The sequence below is a fragment of the Globicephala melas genome, chromosome 4 (assembly GCF_963455315.2).
Source record: "Globicephala melas chromosome 4, mGloMel1.2, whole genome shotgun sequence".
Classification (NCBI taxonomy): Eukaryota; Metazoa; Chordata; class Mammalia; order Artiodactyla; family Delphinidae; genus Globicephala; species Globicephala melas.
Window position 1 is genome coordinate 27,782,486 of NC_083317.1, and position 6,217 is coordinate 27,788,702.

Consider the following 6,217-nt stretch of genomic DNA (forward strand, 5'->3'; position numbering starts at 1 on the left):
AATAAAAATATTACCTACATCCATGAGTTGTTGTGAAAGTTAAAAGAGTTCATGTATAACAGCACTGAGAAGAATATCTGGCACATGGTAGGTGCTCAATAAATACTAGGGAAATGATTTACTTAACAGAAGGATAGAAGCTGAGGAAAGGACCTGTGGCTTTTGAACCCAACTCTTTTTTTTTTTGGCTGTGCTGCACAGCTTGTGGGATTTTTAGTTCCCCAACCAGGGATGCAACTCAGGCCCTTGGCAGTGACAGCATGGAGTCCTAACCACTGGACCACCGGGGAATTCCCCCAACTCTTCTTTTTTTGGAAAAAATAATGATAGTGAAAATATCACATTTAAAAGAAGTTTTATTGAAGTATAATTGATTTACAATATTATATTAGTTTTAGGTATACAGCATAATGATTCAGTATTTTTACAGATTATACTCCATTAAAAGTTATTACAAGATAGTGGCTATAATTCCCTGTGCTGTATAATATGTCCTTGTTGCTTATCTATTTTATACATAGTTTGTACTTCTTAATCCCATACCCCAAATTTGCCCCTATCCCCTTTGATAACCTCCAGCTTTTTATCTATATCTGAGTCTGTTTCTGTTTTGCATATACATTCATTTATATTATTTTTTATATTCCATATATAAGTAACATTTCATTGTGTGTGTATATATATGTATCACATCTCTTTATCCATTGATGGGTATTTGGGTTGCTTCCGTATCTTGGCTATTGTAAATAGTGCTGCTATGAACATTGGGTTCATGTATCTTTTCAAATTAGTGTTTTCATTTTTTCTGGAGGTATACCCAGGGGTGGAATTGCTGGATCATATAGCAGTTCTATTTTCAGTTTTTTGAGAAAGCTTCATATTGTTTTTTATAGTGGCTGCACCAATTTACATTCCCAGCAACAGTGTACGTGTCCCCTTTTCTCCACATTCTCTCCAGCATTTGTTATTTGTGTTCTTTTTGATGATACCCATTCTGACAGGTGTGAGGTGATATCTCGTTGTTGTTTTGATTTACATTTCTGTTTTAATTAGTGATGTTGAGCATCCTTTCATGTGCCTGTTAGCCACCTGTATGTCGTCGTCTTTGGAAAAATATCTATTCAGGTCTTCTCCCATTTTTTGATTGGGTTGTTTATTTTTTTGATATTGAGTTGTAAGGGCTGTTTATATATTTTGGATATTAACCCCTTATCTGTCATATCATTTGCAAATATTTTCTTCCATTCCATAGGTTGTCTTTTCATTTTGTCAATGGATTCCTTTGCTGTGCAAAAGCTTTTAAGTTTAATTTAAGTTTATTTTTGCGTTTATTTCTTTGGCCTTAGGACACAGATCTAAAACTCTTTTATGTCTCCCCCAAAAGAGTCATCTGCCCTTTCAGCCTCTAACTTTGTACCTTTGGTTGCCTTTGAGTCAACTCTGTAGAATCCTAATTAGGGCTCAGAAGAGCAAAATGGGAAGCCTCTGCAGAAGGTAATGGATTCTTTTTTTTTTTTTTTTACTACGTCAGGGCAGAAAATGATCATATTTATATTTAAGAAAATCGCTCTGAGAGCAGGGCTTCCTTGGTGGCGCAGTGGTTGAGAGTCCACCTGCCAATGCAGGGAACACGGGTTCGTGCCCCGGTCTGGGAAGATCCCACATGCCGCGGAGCGGCTGGGCCCATGAGCCATGGCCGCTGAGCCTGCGCGTCCGGAGCCTGTGCTCCGCAACGGGAGAGGCCACAACAGTGAGAGGCCCACGTACAGCAAAAAAAAAAAAAAAAAAAAAAAGAAAATCGCTCTGAGAGCAGATGGGAGACAGCAGGAGCTGGACAAAACTGAGACTGGGGAGATAAGGTTACAGACTGTCATAATTGACCAGGGAAGAGACAAAATGAGCCTGAGATTCGGGTAGTGGAGAGAGTTGGGGAGGGGTCAATACAAGCACAATTAAGGAAGTTGACTTAACATAGCATGAATTAGCGGGCACAGCTGATGTTTAGGGAAAAGCGTGGGAAAGTTTTCTAGCTTGGGTAAGAAGATAGATCTTGGGAGTGATTTGCAAAGATAGAGAGTAGAGGGAGAGGGAATATGTCATTAAAAAGATGAATAAGACAGAAGGAGAATAAGATGGTAATAGGACTAATTTTGGACACACTGAAAGTGACTGTGGAGCTAGATAACCACAAGCAATTAGATATCCAGGTCTAGAACTGAGGAAACATACATGTTGACCAGACAGATTTGGAAGTCATCAGCATTTGTGTGTTAAGGCCCTGGAAGGAAATGAGTCTATCCAGGGAAGTGTGAGCTGTAACACAAAATGGAAGCCATGAGGGAGACTGAGAAAGAACAATGGGAGAGGGAGAAACAAAGTTGAAAGAGAGTTATGGCAGAAAGCCATGAGGTGAGTGCTTTATCAAGGAGGGAATGGTCAATAGAGCCAAATTCCACAAAACAGCGTCTACACTGCCAGGAACCAGTTCTCCCTCCATGATTCATTGAACCTGTCAACACCACATCATGATTCTAATCTCTCAGGTCAAAGCCCAGTACCTTTGTCTGACTCATTGTTTCCTCATTCTCTATATTTAAGGTGCTAAATTTCCTTCCCATTCCTTGACATCCATTCCTTTGTCTGTAAACTCAATGCCATATTTATTCCCTTCAATTCTTTACAATAAATTTTTAACTTGAAAAATTGGTTTTGTTTGGGAAAATAAGTCCCTATGTATCTAAGTATTAAGAAATGTATGAGAATAATAAACACCAAATTTAGGATGAGGATTACCTCTGCAGAGGGTGGGACAGTTATGATTAGGGAAGGAGAGATATCAACTGTATTAATAAAGTTTAATACTTAAGCTGGGTAACAGGATCATGGATTTAAGTGTCCTGATAGTTAAATAATGCAAAAAACAAAAACTATTTAAGAAATGCTTTATAATGACATCACCCTGAAATTCAAGTTTTTAAGGTCTTCTCAGTGTGGGACCCTGCTCTCTGTCTTACCTTACTTCCCACAGTTCCTTGCAGTATTCTCTTCTGGGTCTGGCTCCTCTCTATATCATTCAAAAAGGTCATTGTCAAGTGCGTTTATTTGTTTTCTTTCATTATTAGTGTCCCCCTGGCAGGAATGCGACTCCACTCAGTCAGGTATTCCTCTCCAAAATCTTTACAGCCCTTTAAGCTCAGAAACATTTGTTGCCCTCTCTCCATTGAACATGACCTCCCCACCCTCTGAAATCTCACAAGTGCATGCATGTGTGTGTGTGTATGTGTGTGTAACATCCTTATCTATCACTTTCAATCTATTTGCATATTTTTTATCAATATAGTTCAGTAATTCTAATCCTGGTGGCACATTAAAATTATCTGAGACATTCTTAAGGAATATTATATGTCTGGACTTTGACTTAAACAAGGCTGAATGACAGAATTTTAAAAATCTTCCAAGTTGATTCTAATACTACAGTTCTAGCTTGATCATGCCTTGAAGGCAGGGGCCACCTCTTCTTAGCCACCTCTACACTAGCACAGAATTTCACATATGAGTACATGAAATATGTGAATACGCGCTTAAACACCAATTTCATTCAATGAAACCCGGAAAAACTAATAATCTTAAGAAACTACTGCACTATTCTTCTGACATCACAATATATAAAAAAGTCCACTTAGCAGTAACTTGACTTTCAGTAGTTCACTGTCATGAATATTTGGAAGCAAGTTACCTAAATGTGCAAACATGAACAGCTGGACTGAAGTTGAACACTGACTGAGTGATGTTGAATACTGGAATCCAAGGAAAATCCAACTAAAAGCCTTTAGTTTCAATGTTTGACAACTGATCCTTAATGCCAGATAGGATCAAAGTAGCAGTAGACAAGTATAAAAATAAAGCATGAAAAATGTAGGGCATTTAGTAAAGAATGACAGTACAAAGATGTTAAAAAGAATCGTTCATGATAATATGCAATAGTGGGATAAATCCTGTTCTAATTTTCCAAATTAAATCATAAGTGTTTATAACTTGTGTGTTGCATTGTTCTTTATAGGCAAATGGTATTTAAATGCCTAAAGCTGTTACATCTGTGTTAGTTGTGTCAAAATGATATGCTTCTATTTGCAATAGTCTTGATGGCAAGAGTTAGATAATTATTTACATCATTGGCATACCATTAGAAAAGAGAATGTATTTTTAATCCAAATTTTCAGAAGGAAAATGAGAAGATATATTAGATAACTTTTAATGTCTCTTCCAACCTTTAGATTCTTTAACTAAACTATTTCTACTGATCTATCTTCAAGCTCACTGATTCTTTCCTCGGCCATGTCACATCTACTGATGAGCCCACAGAAAGCAGTCTTCATTTCTGTTACAGTGTTTTTTGACTTCTTACATTTCTTTTAGATTCTTTCTGTTCTTGCATGTTGTCCTTTTATTTTTTTCATTAGGGCCCTTACCATATTGATCATAGTTATTTTGTTTTATTAAAAAAATTTTCAGAAACTGTTTATTTTCCAACAACCTTATTTCCATTTTCTGTTTAAGAATCTGTAGATGAACAGCTTAAGAACACTCAGTGGTTGCTCCTATATGTCCAATGGCCTGAGCAGTGGGAGTTGCAGACTATTCTTCAGCAGTAAACCGCTGAAAAGGCACAGGAGGAACCTTCATGCCTTCAGCCCAGCCTGAGACCTCGGGTTGAGTAACAGTAAACTCAGGAGCTGGAGCAGTGCATTCACTCTGAAATTTCTCCTTGGTCACAGCCTTTTCAGCAGCACCCTCCTCCTCCTTTTCAATCTCTTTAGGATTTCTGTAGAAGTAGAGATCAAGCATGACCTTCCATGAGTGTTCCTGGGAGACGGTGCCATGCACATGTAGAACTTCTGGGGCAGCATCCATCACATCAGACCTGCTGAGCGAGCTCCCTTGTATGGGTGGCAATGTCCACATAGCACAGAGGAGAGTCTGTGTCACACAGAGCAATAGTAGGCAGGAGATGTCCCTGTGAGAGGCTGGTTGTCAGCCCTGGGATCAGTAACCACCAAAAGTCTCGGCTCCAGTAAGGCTTCCTGGATCTAGTTCCAAGTTCTAGGAGTAAGGCAGCTAGCAATAGAGCAGAAAACTTCAGCTCAGCTCACTGGCCAATATTCCTGGATGATATGACACTGACATCAGCTGGGTTTTCAAAGGCAACAATGGCACCAGCTGCCGGCAGAAGCTTCTTTCAGATTTTCTTCAGATTTATGATGTAGATGCTATCACTTTACCTTTGGTGATGGACTATTCCATTTAGAAGTCAAGGTTGGTACCACCTAAGTGTGTTCCTGCTGCGAGGAATTTAAGGAACTCTTCCTCTTTATTTGCAGGACATTGAGGGCTCTGGACATTGTTAAAGTTTCCCTCTAACTTACAACAGAACCCAGAACAATGCTGTATGGACCCCTCTCTGGGTAGCACATAAAGGCTAATCACAGCCATTTTCAATTCTCTGTCTGATAATCCCCAAATCTGTGTCACATCTAAGTCTGGTTCTAATGCGTGCTCTGTCACTTCAGTCTGTTTTTTCTTGGCTTTGGCAGGCCTTGTAATTTTTGGTTGAAAGGTGAATATGGGGCTTCCCTGGTGGCGCAGTGGTTGAGAGTCCGCCTGCCGATGCAGGGAACACGGGTCCGTGCCCCGGTCTGGGACGATCCCACATGCCGCGGAGCGGCTCGGCCCGTGAGCCATGGCCGCTGAGCCTGCGCATCCGGAGCCTGTGCTCCGCAACGGGAGAGGCCACAACAGTGAGAGGCCCGTGTACCGCAAAAAAAAAAAAAAAAAAAAAAAGAAAGGCGAATATGATATGTACGAATAATTAGAATGAGGTAAATAGGGTTTTAGTATGAAGATTTATGTTAACTTTTGCTGTAGCAATAGGTTCTAGAAGATTCGAATTCCTCTAGTGTCCTTGCTTTGTTTTTCCTCTTGACATTGGGCTTTCCTGAGAATGCCGCCTCAGAGAGAGTCTGCTTCTTGTAGGACTTAGAGGTGTAATCTACTGTTTTACTGGAGCCCTGTTGGTGTGGTAGTATGGTGTGGGCAAGGGGGAGCGTTCTATAATCTTTCAATTAAATTTCAGTGTTTTAATCAGCCTTGATCTTGGACTGTGACCTTCACAGGTGTTTCTCCATGGTACAGCTTCCCCTACCCACCGCCCTGCACTCCC

The 6,217-nt window shown here is 39.9% G+C and overlaps 1 pseudogene; it reads right to left on the reverse strand.

Annotated features, from left to right (window-relative positions):
• Positions 1–4,575: 4,575 nt before the first annotated feature.
• Positions 4,576–5,399, reverse strand: LOC115864282 (small ribosomal subunit protein uS2 pseudogene; annotated as a pseudogene).
• Positions 5,400–6,217: the final 818 nt, after the last annotated feature.